This window comes from Bombus vancouverensis, chromosome 10 (genome assembly GCF_051014615.1).
Source record: "Bombus vancouverensis nearcticus chromosome 10, iyBomVanc1_principal, whole genome shotgun sequence".
Lineage (NCBI taxonomy): Eukaryota > Metazoa > Arthropoda > Insecta > Hymenoptera > Apidae > Bombus > Bombus vancouverensis.
In genome coordinates this window covers 11,954,526-11,969,296 of record NC_134920.1, presented here as the reverse complement: position 1 = coordinate 11,969,296, position 14,771 = coordinate 11,954,526, and the positions used below count along the sequence as shown (strand labels likewise).

Genomic DNA, 14,771 nt, shown 5'->3' with positions numbered 1-14,771 from the left:
TTTTTGCCGTTCCGCACGGGAACCTTTGAACGAGATCGTTATTATCGAGCTCGAGATTATTAACCCTCGAAGACTCTGGTAAATTCTTGCACTTTCTGCAACATGCGATTGTTCGATTCGTCGAAATAGATACTCGAGGATCGTATGTAGGTTCGATAATTATATCGTTTTATTTTGTAATTACTTGTAGTTTACTTTAAATTGCAAAATGATTGATTTAACCCCTTCACCTACAGCTACGGACATAGCCCGTGGCACGATGATCGGGCCAAACGTAAATATTAAGGGATTAAGGGATTAAGGGATTAACACTGGAGCTACCAGGTCCATTGAAATGACGAATTTCGGATTTCGTTTCTATTTTTCACAATTATCGTATACGTGCAAATGTTTTCGGTAAAGTTAACGTTGATTTTTTATTGAAGTTGAAACATAATTATTTTATGTCATAAACGTGTCACTTTATTTATAATCGTTTATACAAAATATAACCTACTTAAGTATTGAATTAAAACATCGTTTTATGTCCAAACGAATTTCACCAACAATTTTTTCGCAGATTTCCTTTCCACGTCAGTGATGTCTTCTTGAACGAGCTTGAACCGCCCTCAAATAATACTTTTTTCTTATTTCCTCCGCGCGCAAATACGGCATCAGCGTCGTTACGAAAGCGACGTGCCATGTGTAATCCACAAGACTTGACGAGAGCGAAAATCCCAATCAGCTGCTCGCCAGATCCTCGAGCAAACAAGGGATACCTTCGACAATGGAATTGTGTGTCGGTCGTGCGTGTGCACGTTGTACATCATAATGCGACACACGTGTATTTTGCTCGTATGGTACACATACGGGCGCGTTTGTCCATTTCCTCGAATTTCTCTTTTCTTCTCTGGTTTCGTCAATAATTTTGCCCTAAAATTATTTATTATAGAATTAATACGACATCTAGTAGCGAATTTTTCGAATAAAAAGATTTTCGCTTAATTTTATTCAGTTTTAGAAGGCACGAATTTTGGATAATTTTCGTAGCATCAACGATCCGATCCTTCGCGAAGCATATTTTGTCGTATGATTTGTGGAAAGAAGAAGAAAAATATTTGAGCACCGGTTATGTATGCATCTTATTTATGCAACTTGATTCCGTACACGTAGCGTAGTTGTTTTATGCTTCGAAATGAAATTGTTGGTTTCGAAAGTGCAAATATTGTTTCTGACAAAACACATTAATGCCGTGTATTCAAACATTCCTCTGTTTACAACGAAACAATATATTTCTGATGACTCCCGAAACAATTAGAACGTGGTATAACTTTTTTCATATTTTTCCTGCATATTTTCATAGTGGCAAAAACGACGATCCTAAGAATGCTTCGCTATACGTTTTTTTAGATCCGTTACAATCCTAACCTCATAAATTTCTTCTGCAGCAACAACGGTTTTTTTCCTACTTGTTGAAACTTCCAAAAATACCTGCGTAATTCGTGAAATTTGACGACTTTCTTCGACACAAAAATGTTCGATTCTCCTCCGTAATTGAAATCCATCCTAAAAAAATATTTTCCCACATGGCAAATCTTTCTGCCCAAGATCGGTACAATTTATTTTTCAAGAAGAGTTTACTTCAAAAATAGAAAACGACCCTACAGGAAAGCCTTTCGCGTAACCCTTTTTTGTAAAATCTGCAAGATTGCGCGTTAAAAAGGCAACTAGTCTCGCCCCTTCCTCGAGAGCACAAATCGCGCGAGAAAGAGGGCCATTTACCGCAAAAATTGCCTTCTTTTCTACGAAATTTGCCCCATCGATCGTCAATTCTCGCGACCCTCGTCGATTTAACCTTGATATGACGAACCTTTGGCCTATTCGCTGCGGAGGGTTTCAACCCTTTCCTAGTATGATCGGCAGAAACGGTCGAAATCCTTTTCGTGACAATATTTTACCTGTCCTTCGACAATAATTCGCCTTCCAAGCAAATTTCTCGAAACTTTCTCTAACGTCCTTCTCTAAGTCCAAAGGTCGTGACATGGTTTTCGTGAAAGAATGAAGGGTGAATGACAGTACGATTATGATTTATGAGAAGTCGTTGCTGGAACTGTAGAAGACTCTAGAAGAGATTTAGTATAGCATTCTTTTCGTAGACCAACGATGGGTATTTTTTCAGAAGATGAAAGATAAATATTCGATGAATTGTTTGAAAAATTTGTTATCAAAGATTTTTATTTACTGAAAATTCTCAGTGCGAGAATTGATTGTAAATATTAATAAATAAATAAATAAAAAAAAAAGATTTTTATTAAAGACGATCGTGTGTTCGGATGAACTCTCTTTATACCATAGTTTAATGCAAATTCAATTTATTTCTGTAATAGAGTTCATCCGAATATATGATTAACGGTCTAATATTAAAGAATTCATCGATCTCCAATATAAATAATACCTACCACCGATTCTTCCACGAAAGATAAAAAAATCATGCGTTTCTTCCTTAATAACGATCTTACCCCTCTCGTCGATCCCTTCGATATAAATGCCTGAACACACAGAGAAACAGGAGGAGCGTTTTTCCTTTTCTTTAGGAAATCCAACTCTTGCTTACCTCTCCTAGTCAGTTCCCACGGAATTCTTTCTAGCGTTTTCACGTTAAAATAAGTTTCGACGGTGATGTGTCGTGCGCACACATATGCCTGTTGCAGGGGCTTGGTTTCGCCCGGTTAAAGGAATCCGTTTCGACAGGAAGCTACGGAAAAAAGGCTTGCACGCATTGTGACGATAGGGGTTGGACGAGAGGAGATCCATTTTGCGGGCAAATCTTGACGGACGTGGAAACGACGGGTTCGTGTTTGACGATCGCTGTTTCCACGCTGGTTTTAGGGGGTTTCTGGAAAAATATGGGATACGTTGCCTTTTCATTTTCCGTATGTCCCAGAACTATTGGGAGTAGATGTTTTTTTTTTTTTATTTAATTGTTTACATTCACAATTTGTCCGATTTGGACATTTGATAGAATTTTTTGGCTGTTTGACTATCATGTGTGTAGCCACCCCCAACGAGAATAGTTGTGGCAACCTGGAGTAGATGTGGCAACATGGAGTAAATGTGGCAACCTGTAGTAAATGTGGCAACCTGTAGTAAATGTGGCAACCTGTAGTAAATGTGGCAACCTGGAGTAAATGTGGCAACCTGGAGTAAATGTGGCAACCTGGAGTAGATGTGGCAACATATAACGAGAGATATAATAGAAATTATTTTTAAAATATTTCTTAGCACATATTTCAGAGGTTTTAACTAATTATTGTAAAATTTAAATTGTAAAGGGAATACGTAATTCTTCTTTTCATTTTAATAGTCTTGTTACAATCTCATATTAGATGAGAGATGGTATCCCACTGGGGGTAGCCATCCACATGCTATATTGCTATATCACTAAGCTATAATATTTTACCAAATGTCTTACTGGATAAATTGTAATATGTAAATAAATAAATAAATAAAATAAAAAAAAAACGTGGAAACGACGGGTTCGTGTTTGACGATCGCTGTTTCCACGCTGGTTTTAGGGGGTTTCTGGAAAAATATGGGATACGTTGCCTTTTCATTTTCCGTATGTCCCAGAACTATTGGGAGTAGATGTTTTTTTTTTTTATTTAATTGTTTACATTCACAATTTGTCCGATTTGGACATTTGGTAGAATTTTTTGGCTGTTTGACTATCATGTGTGTAGCCACCCCCAACGAGAATAGATGTGGCAACCTGGAGTAGATGTGGCAACCTGGAGTAGATGTGGCAACCTGTAGTAAATGTGGCAACCTGTAGTAAATGTGGCAACCTGGAGTAAATGTGGCAACCTGGAGTAAATGTGGCAACCTGGAGTAGATGTGGCAACATATAACGAGAGATATAATAGAAATTATTTTTAAAATATTTCTTAGCACATATTTCAGAGGTTCTAACTAATGGTTGTAAAATTTAAATTGTAAAGGGAATACGTAATTCTTCTTTTCATTTTAATAGTTTTGTTACGATCTCATGTTAGATGAGAGATGGTATCCCACTGGGGGTAGCCATCCACATGCTATATTGCTATATCACTAAGCTATAATATTTTACCAAATGTCTTACTGGACAAATTGTAATATGTAAATAAATAAATAAATAAAACAAAAAAAAAACGTGGAAACGACGGGTTCGTGTTTGACGATCGCTGTTTCCACGCTGGTTTTAGGGGGTTTCTGGAAAAATATGGGATACGTTGCCTTTTCATTTTCCGTATGTCCCAGAACTATTGAGAGTAGATGTTTTTTTTTTTTATTTAATTGTTTACATTCACAATTTGTCCGATTTGGACATTTGGTAGAATTTTTTGGCTGTTTGACTATCATGTGTGTAGCCACCCCCAACGAGAATAGATGTGGCAACCTGGAGTAGATGTGGCAACCTGGAGTAGATGTGGCAACATGGAGTAAATGTGGCAACCTGTAGTAAATGTGGCAACCTGTAGTAAATGTGGCAACCTGTAGTAAATGTGGCAACCTGTAGTAAATGTGGCAACCTGGACTAAATGTGGCAACCTGGAGTAAATGTGGCAACCTGGAGTAGATGTGGCAACATATAACGAGAGATATAATAGAAATTATTTTTAAAATATTTCTTAGCACATATTTCAGAGGTTCTAACTAATGGTTGTAAAATTTAAATTGTAAAGGGAATACGTAATTCTTCTTTTCATTTTAATAGTTTTGTTACGATCTCATATTAGATGAGAGATGGTATCCCACTGGGGGTAGCCATCCACATGCTATATTGCTATATCACTAAGCTATAATATTTTACCAAATGTCTTACTGGACAAATTGTAATATGTAAATAAATAAATAAATAAAACAAAAAAAAAAACGTGGAAACGACGGGTTCGTGTTTGACGATCGCTGTTTCCACGCTGGTTTTAGGGGGTTTCTGGAAAAATATGGGATACGTTGCCTTTTCATTTTCCGTATGTCCCAGAACTATTGAGAGTAGATGTTTTTTTTTTTTATTTAATTGTTTACATTCACAATTTGTCCGATTTGGACATTTGGTAGAATTTTTTGGCTGTTTGACTATCATGTGTGTAGCCACCCCCAACGAGAATAGATGTGGCAACCTGGAGTAGATGTGGCAACCTGGAGTAGATGTGGCAACATGGAGTAAATGTGGCAACCTGTAGTAAATGTGGCAACCTGTAGTAAATGTGGCAACCTGTAGTAAATGTGGCAACCTGTAGTAAATGTGGCAACCTGTAGTAAATGTGGCAACCTGGAGTAAATGTGGCAACCTGGAGTAAATGTGGCAACCTGGAGTAGATGTGGCAACATATAACGAGAGATATAATAGAAATTATTTTTAAAATATTTCTTAGCACATATTTCAACGGTTTTAATGATTGTAAAATTTAAATTGTAAAGGGAATAAGTAATTCTTCTTTTCATTTTAATAGTTTTGTTACAATCTCATATTAGATGAGAGATGGTATCCCACTGGGGGTAGCCATCCACATGTTATATTTCTATATCACTAAGCTATAATATTTTACCAAATGTCTTACTGGACAAATTGTAATATGTAAATAAATAAATAATAAAAAAAAATATTAGATAAGATACGATCAGCACAGACCCTTGTAATAAAGCATCGTTTGTTTTCCAAGTATTACTTGATTACTGAAAATTCTCAACGCGAGAATTGATTGTAATTTTAATAAATAAATAAGAAAAAAAGAAAAGAAGTATTACTTGTACTCTTAATTGCCTTATAAAATTTATTTCCTTCATCTGCCATTTCTGTATTCTTCTTAATTTACTTACGGGACTTCTGTCACAGCCATTAGCTCGTGTATTTGTTGCAAATAATTCTATTCATAAGAAGAACGTATGTTATTCTCAAGCCATTTGTTCATTGAAATCCTACATAAATTACGATGACATACTAAATTGTATTCCTTCAAACCCATTAAAGAATTTTCTATTCTATTCATTAGGTTATTTTATTATTTATTATTTTTAATAGCCTGCAATTTTCCTTTCTTGTTTACCCGGAAATTTAATATTTTCCTTTCCTATTCATACAGTTCGTTCTCAAGATCCCTGCACAGTTTCTATATAACGCGTAATTAACACGTAACTGTACTATTGTCCCTGAGACTTCAAGTTTTCTACTTTTTTCGCCAACACGATCATATTTCACATTTTTCTACGGTAAAATACTTATGCTGGGCATTCTTAGCTCATTAAATTCCGTCACGAATTTATTCGTCGTAGCTACGAGAATACCGGCGAAGGTAAATCTCACCGCCCCCGAAAATTTAAGATGACAGTTGTTGCGGCATACGGCGCTCGCAACCCCTGAAATCATCGAACCGGAAGGGGGTGTCTCCAAGGGTGGAGGCATGACGCAAGTGTACAAGATCCGAAGGTCAGGTCCTCGGGATTACTCATTCATAAACGCACTTCACGCTCCTTCCTCTTCTCTTCTGTCCCTTTTACCGATCTATGGGCAGGATATCCTCCATAGTCTTGAATCGATGACCTACATCCCATGAAAATGCCCTCTTCTATTTTTCTTGCTTCTCTTTAGCTGCTCATGGGAACGAGGAAGAGTGCAATCAAAATTTCTTTTCCATCGATATTTCTATTATGTCGCTTAATAGGTTTATAAATTGGCTTTTATATAATTAAAATATATTTGTTGTAAAGGGGTGTGTTACTTTGCGAAACGAAAGTTCATACTTTATAATTTCCAAAATAATATACGGATCAAATTTTATGCAACCGTTTGTTTTAAATTCAAATTGTTATATATTTGTTAGCGACTTCTATTTTTGTTCTCATTGGTATTTATTAATATTAATGAAAGAAGTTTCTTACAAGGTAGATTACATTTTTAATAAGTTGAACGGAAATTCGATATGAATCGAATACTCAAAACAAGTTACAATTTACACTCTTCCAAAAATTGATAATTCTTATCTGCTTCAATCAATAAAGGTCTTCTTAGAAATTCCTCTCTTCATTATCTACAAATTGTTCCGGAAGATTTCACTTACGTATTTTCTTACCTTCTCGTTGTTCGTCATTTACAATAAGAATCCCTAATGTTTCAGTCATTTGTGACTTCTTAGGGAGAATATGTTGACATAGGGAGGAAAGATATCGGATGCAAACAATCCTGAACAGTATTGATTTTACGTTGAATATTTCGAAGTCTATAACGGTTACCTTATTCTTATCACTTATTTATGCATTGATAAACAAGTTTGTGGAATGTATGTAGAATTTCCAAAAAGGAACGTGGTCGATACAAATGCATAAAGCTACGTATAAATTAGTTTATAAATAAATTATTTTTACGAAACTAGATACACGCATGTGTCGAAAATTCGATTTGAACAAACGATTTCGTATGTATACACATTGTTCGTCCTATTACGTTCAGTCCTAGAGGGAACTTCGAACGTAAACAAAACAATTTCGTTACAGTTCAACGATGTCAACAAGACGTTTTTCTTTCCGTAACAATCACGGCAATAATAAGTCACGTTATTTAAGAGGACGCAGTTGGCGTGGTGGCATCGAGAACAGCGTTTATGCCGAACGCATCGCGATACAAAGTGTCCATCGACATGACTAGTGCAGTGGCCGTGGTTTATCGACAACCTGTCGTCCCGACCTCGAGACAACGTCGAAAGTGCAGAACCCTTTCTGTTCTACGCGACCTGACGAAGTTGTTCTACGCGGTAATACGGGCGAGTAGAAGTTTTGTTCAAGTTTGCACGTCGACTTCGATAACATCGTTCGATGGTTTGGTATCGCATCATGTACGCGCACCATTTATCTGACGTGAGATAATAGATTAGCGATGGAATCTAACAATCTTGTTATATAATGTGCGATAGTCTCGTACGTCCCTAATTGCAAAAGATGGTTAACAGTTTTGTCAATTACAAGGCACGCATGATATAGTTTCGATAATTGAGATTCGATGTTTTTATAGATATTGTCCGGAAAGTGTCTTTCTTTTACAGACACGTCTTATACAACGATGCATCTTTATGCAAAGATGAAACCTAATCTGTCGAACGTTGTGATTTTTATCTTGATAGAACAAAATGGATCATAAGTAATTCGATAAAATAATATAAAACGGGAAATATTGTGCATCCATTATTTCCTTGTAAAACGAAAGGAACCTTTCGGACGACCTAATGTTATGGTTTCAACATTTTAGTTATCTAGAAAATATATCGTTTGAGTATCGTTATTTAGACAATTAATTAGGAAATGAATTGTTGAGACGTGTTTGAGAAAGTTTTTCAAATTCTGTTAAAGATTATGATTTACTTTTGTATATATATTTTAAACGATAAGCTAATTGTTTTGTGTAAGGTTTAAAAAAAACAAGGTTTCTGTTTGCTTGGCTATAAAGGTATACCAAAAGAAAATGACAAATTCAATAGTACGTTTTCGTTAAATTAATTTTACACTGATCGACTCTATTCAAACGGAACGTTCAAACCAACTACCTTGTTGCAAACAAAATTTGATCTCGGTGGCAACCAAATAAAATGCAAAATAGTTGTTTACTCGAATCCTTATACCCACGAAGCGGAGATAAACATATGAAATGGTAAACAGAACGCAAACATACACGAGTTTGTTTACCATGCTCACGGCAACCAGTTTTCTACCACGAATTATATATTTTTTCGAAAATACGGTAGAACGAACTGACATAGATCGAACTGTACGCACAAACCGTACATGTCCACAAACATGAACAAGTATTTATTGTTACTCGTTTTAACTAGCCGAGATGTACAAATATTCTCGAGCAGAAATGTATCGGAAATCGTTTACCAGCCATTTCGCGTGAAATCGTGTGCCATGCTTCTCCGTGTTTTCAGTCGCCTGCAAAATTTACATTTACTAAGTTTACGGTTCGCGGAGTATCCACACATTTTTAGTTTACGCTATCAATAAGGCGAATTTGTAACAAATATTTTTAACGTAATAAATCAATCAAAGTATTGGAATACCTTCGAACTCTAATAAATGTATTTATATACAGGGCGGTTTGGTAACTGGTGGTACAAGCGGAAAGGGGGTGATTCTACGCAAAAAAAGAAGTCGAAAATATAGAATAAAAATTTTTTTAATTTTTTTTTTCTTAAATTTTTCCATCGATTTTCTCGAAAACAAAGCTTCAGACGAAACATTTTTATTCTATATTTTCGACTTCTTTTTTCGCGTAGAATCACCCCCTTTCCGCTTGTACCACCGGTTACCAACCACCCTGTATATCGCATAGAATATAGCTTCTTAAGTGGTACTTCTTTTCTAATATTCTCCGTTCTTTGATAAAAACTCTAATTTTGAATCATTCCACGCGAGACGCCAAAATATTCAACATTCTATGCCAGCAAATTAGTCGTTGATTAAATAATTTACAATTATGTTAAAAAAGAAATATATATATAAGGAAATGAAATTTGAAAGAAGAAAGTTACGCGAGCGTGTACGTCTCTAATAGAGCGCACAACGGCCTTCTTTGGTTGCTCTTTATCCGTTCATGCACAAAAGATCTTTCCTGCAAGGAACTGCGCGGCACAATACCCCTCGCTTCTACCCTTACTGCCGGAAGGGTAGTCGCGACAGCTTTCGAAGGCTCGTTTACGTCGATTAACCGAGCTGTTCTCGTTACAAGCCGTGATCCGCGAGATCGCCGGGACGTCGTCGTTGCCTCGTCCGGTTGCCACGAAGCTTATCGACAAGCTGTCTACCCGACACGACGGCCACGGGCAAGGAAGCGCCTTCGTCCAATTGATCAACGTTAACGGAAGGTCCGAGGTTTATGTTAAGGAGGCGAACCACCGACCTCGTTCAACCTCACCGACCCAAACGAGAAGCGCACACCATGCAGGCGTGTGCGACGGCCACGTCGCATCCGCCGACCTTTTTGTCACCGTACCTTTGCGGTTCTCTGGTCGCGTGCCGAACTGTAATCCGTCTCTCTTCCGCTCACGGACGTTCCCCTTTTTTCCTACAATAAGATGGTCAGATCAAACCTGTGTGCAAAGAAGGGTCAATCGAGGATTAACCTGTTTACCACAGAGGGATCATATGGGAAATGATACAGGTGCCTTGCGGGTTTTAGTGAAAACGAGAAGCTAACGATGTTGACGCCCTGTCAAGCGGGTGGGTGTTTGTTTCTTAATTCGTTTTTTTATTTCTTTTTACTCGATCACTGATAGATTGCAAATATTTTTACAAATTCATGGTTCACGTTTGTCGAATATTAAAATGTTATGATTAAAATGTTATGTTTTAGCAAAGATTTTCCGTAATATACGTACATCGTAAATACGAAATCTTCAACTTTCTATAAAAACCTTTCACGCACGTTTCCTGTCTACGTTTATCGGTTTACGGAAGAGAATCGTTAAGAAAGCGGAAGAAGATAAGATCAGGGAATCGATCATGCGCCATTGTGCTATCCGACCGAGATCAACTGCGTGCACCCTTGCAGGTGTCGCACAATTGCAAGGAAGGATTTCCAGGTGCAAGGACTCCAGCTATTCTATTTAATTCCAAGAATAACAGTATCCTGAGGCTACCAGCAGTACGCTCGGCCATCGACAGTATCTAAATTACAAGCGTAATTCCTGAGAGAAACAACGATCTGTGAGGCTACGAAGTCATCTCGTTAATCACTCTTAGTAATTGTTCATACTAATCCTCTTTACTTGCAGCGTAAACCACTGCATGCTAAGAAAACTTTCAACCTTTGGTGTACTTCGTTCGTATCCTTTGCGAATATTCGTCGGATTATTAAAGAAGAAGAGGAAAAGAGAGGGTTGAAAATGGGATGGTCGACGATCTTTGTGTAAACAGGTGAGTTCTTAAACGCTTTATTTTCTTTAGCCTCGTCTAGCGCTTCCGTTATCGCATTTTCTTACAACCAGGAAGCACAGATCGTTGGAATTTCCCTGGATAGTGAAAACTTAACGCTGTTCGGTGTACCGTGTTGACATAAAGTTTACGAGGGTCTGGCAAAATCGGTTTTATTGGTGTGCAGTTGGCCCTTTGGAAATCCCCTTGACAGTAAAACAATTAAAACCTTACCCCTCTTCACCCTGCACCTTAAGTACTGCAAAGCCGACGAAAGTAGATAGTTCGAATGCGGCTTAGGATTTTCCGAGAGATCGGAAGATAAAGAAGTATAGAAGGATCGTAAAGGCGTGTGAATCGAAAATCGACGAGTATACCTTGCTCAGCCTATCTAACAGAACTTCATGAACCTTGACAACTTGCTAATTGTACTGGTGATTTATTAAATCCTCTTGTAGACGTGTCGGTGTAAAGCAACGCTCCGACAAATTTGCGCAGTAAATTTGCCCAGGAAACGAAGATAAAATGAGAGTGAGCGATAGCTTGCGATTTACTGTCCAGTCGTAAAACGTGCGTAAATTAGAATTACTTAATTTGCGTGGTTATAGAGATAGCTGTTCCTCTTTCCAGCAGATATTTCGCAGGGAAACTGAATTTTCCGTTGACATTTTTATTACTGGAAAGTCGAGATTCGTGCGCGCAATATCAAGATTTAGATCTTAATGGGGGAGGTCGTAAGTTTAAAATAAGAGGTATTTTAGAAACACGAGATAACGATGTCTTTTACAGATAAAAGAAGTACTTACGTTTTCCAAAATTACGCGATGTACGAAGCAAGGTTCTACTTTCAGGGAAAATCATTTACTTTCCGAAAAATTACATCGGCAATGCTCATTTTCAAGTTTAAATAATTATAGACGGTGATATATATTCTGCCACTAACATCAAGAATTTTTCAGAAATTGTCCATCGACGTATAAAATGTGATGCAACGCGCCTTGTCAAGCTCATACCAGACGGAATTGAACGAGAACTGTGCGGTAATCCCAGATGAACAGCTATATATTTTTCATGCGAACGAAATAACCGGTCGTTACCAATTTTCGAAGCACAAAAAGGGAATCTTTAATCCTCGGCTTGGCGAGCGATTTATTTTCATCAGGGAATCGCATCGTCTCCGCGATCGAACGGCAGAGAAACGTTATGTTACGCTAACAAACGTTAATTTGTGCCCTCACGGTCGACGTATCGAATTATTGTAGCTTTCAAGAGATCTTCCCTTCCCGTTTCCCCCGTACACTTAGGCCAATCGTGAATCAAATCGCATTAGCCTCGCAGATGCATATTCATGGGAAACGTATGGCAGATTACACAGGTTTCGTTGCACCCCGCCTACCAAGAGGGGTGTTTTGCATCCCTTGAAAAAGGGTTCCAAGCATATTTATCGAGGCAAAACGACGTCGTAAACGCTCACGATATCGTCCTCTCCTTTCGTTACTTTCACCCCCCTCCCCTCTCCTACTTTTATTCATACCGTCTTACGTTTTTCACGTTTCAATCTCTTTCTTTCTCCTTTTATCTTTTCGTCTTTTTTGTTCGCATACGTAGTCCCATTTATCGTACTTTGTCGTCGTTCTCGTTCCAACGGACGGAATTTGATCGACTTGCGAGACCCTCGAGCGTTACTCGTGACGAGACAACAAGCTTTTTCATTTCTTCGCGGGAGAAATCGTTTCTTCGTGATGGGACGTAACGGCTCCAGGGATCCTCGTGTTTGATACGGAATTTGACAGCACGGTAATCGTGCTATCAGACCGACAGACGGTGAAAGCGATGGGGAGGAATATGGACTTCGGAGCGTTGCGTTGGTTTTGTAATTTGATCGTATACTACGGTGCTCTTCAGGATTTTCGAATGGTACTGTCGAAATCTCTCCGTTTGAAGAGACCAGGCACTTAGAAATTCATGGAATATAAATTTACAAGCTATCTTTATTAACGTGTTCAACTTTATTAACGCTATCAACTGCTTGTTTCTTAATTAGAAATTTGTGCGATCATATTTCGTATTATTAAAGTCGATACACGCGAGTGAATCGAATAAGTCGATCGTAACTCTTCTGTTAGGTTGTCCAAAAAGTTCTTTTCGTTTTATAAGCAAGTAGTAGATGCACAACATTTTTTGTTTTATATTATTTTATTCAATTATGTTTGATACATTTTATTCTATTACTATAAAATGGATCATTTTGTAGTGGATCATAAATCCAGAAAATAATATAAAATAAAAAATGTTTTGCATCTATTATTTCACTAATGAAACAAAAGAAACTTTTTGGACTTTCCCATTTTACATTAAAACACGAAGATGGTATCCCGCTGGGGGTAGCCACCCACGCGATAATCAAGCAGTTAAAAAATTCTACCAAATGTTCAAATTGGACAAACTGTTAATGAAAAGAATTAAATAAAAAAAAAAATTTTACATTAATATATCCTTGTTACTTAAGGTATCCCAAGGTATCCTCGAGCACGTGAAAAGATCAAAATGAAAAATTCTACGACACGAAACATATTCGTCGAATTCGCACAGGATCCTGGCAAAAGCATTATCCGATATTTCCGAAACCACGCACGGAATGTCTGCAACCCCCGAAATTAGTCACGGAAGCGTCTGCCTCGTCGCCACCGGGGAAAAGTTAGATTGTTCCCCCCGGAAGAATGGAAAAGAAGTCTGCGCGAGAAAAGGAATCAAGCGACGAGAAGAAAGAGATAGAAGGGGTCGGATGATTATCCGAAGTTCATCGGTCCTCTTCACGAACTCGTGAGCCTGCTAAGCCACGCATTAGAAACATCCAGGCGGAGTTATTCAGGTCGTGCGACTCGTTTTCTCCTGGTTCGCGCGCGCCGATTTCTCCATCGCACGCGTACGTGTACGTTGCTCTCTTCTCTGTATTTCAATCTGTCCGTGTCCGTAACTCTTTGCATGTGTGTGCGTGGTAAGTCTGATCGTGAATGCCGCTGGAGGATTATGGGGTGCGAGTGTGACGAGTTCTTCGAGGACCGTCCTTGTCCTCCACCTTCTTCTTCTTCTTCTTCTTTTTCTTCTTCTGCTGCTTCTTCTTCTTCTTCCTTTCCTTCTTTACACCTCGAGTCCTTACGATCGTCGGTTACGCGAATATTGTGTCACCGATGGGATTATCCCTGCTCCATTTTTTCAGCGCTGAGGACAGTATACGCGATTTCTCATCGAACGCACGATGAGTCGCGCTATCCATTCAAAAACAGGAACAGCTTCGCGTCGTGCGATCGCTAGGAGTTAAACTTAGGGCGTTTCTTGTTCCGTATTTTAAAGGATGTTGGAGAAAAGAGAAAGCTGCGCAATTGATAAATTCTTGATGTTCTTCGTGGACATATTTTATACATATTGACTTTACGGGACAATTTTTAGAATCGTTGATGGAACGTCTTCGTATTTATAGTTATGACATCGAGTAGCTTCTTACGATATTATAAGCCACGGGTAAAAAGTTGCGAAAAGATCGAAGAGAATAGAACGAAGATGTTCTTTGAAAGTACATGTATTCACTGTAATTTAAATAGCTTTCGTACGTGGTATAGAAGAAAGCGAGTGTAACTGAACGAAAATGAGTGTAATTGAAAAATTAAAAAACAAATTGAACAATGACTAATTATCGAATAAAGAAATAGTTCTAATCACAAGTTGTATAAGGATATTCAATAGGATAATCACTGACAGAAAAATGGAATCAATAGAAAAACCACCGACAATGTTTGGAAAAGATCGATTACCCAAGCTCTTTGTTATTAACATAAGATTAGAAAATCGAGGAA

At 37.9% G+C, this 14,771-nt stretch overlaps 1 long non-coding RNA gene across 1 annotated transcript; it reads left to right on the top strand.

The window, feature by feature from the left end:
- The first annotated feature begins 9,266 nt into the window (after positions 1 to 9,266).
- On the top strand, positions 9,267 to 10,902 carry LOC143303282 (uncharacterized). The gene is made up of 3 exons (XR_013059419.1): positions 9,267 to 10,224; positions 10,358 to 10,710; positions 10,779 to 10,902. It is a non-coding gene; the product is annotated as an uncharacterized LOC143303282 (long non-coding RNA).
- The last annotated feature ends 3,869 nt before the right edge of the window (positions 10,903 to 14,771 follow it).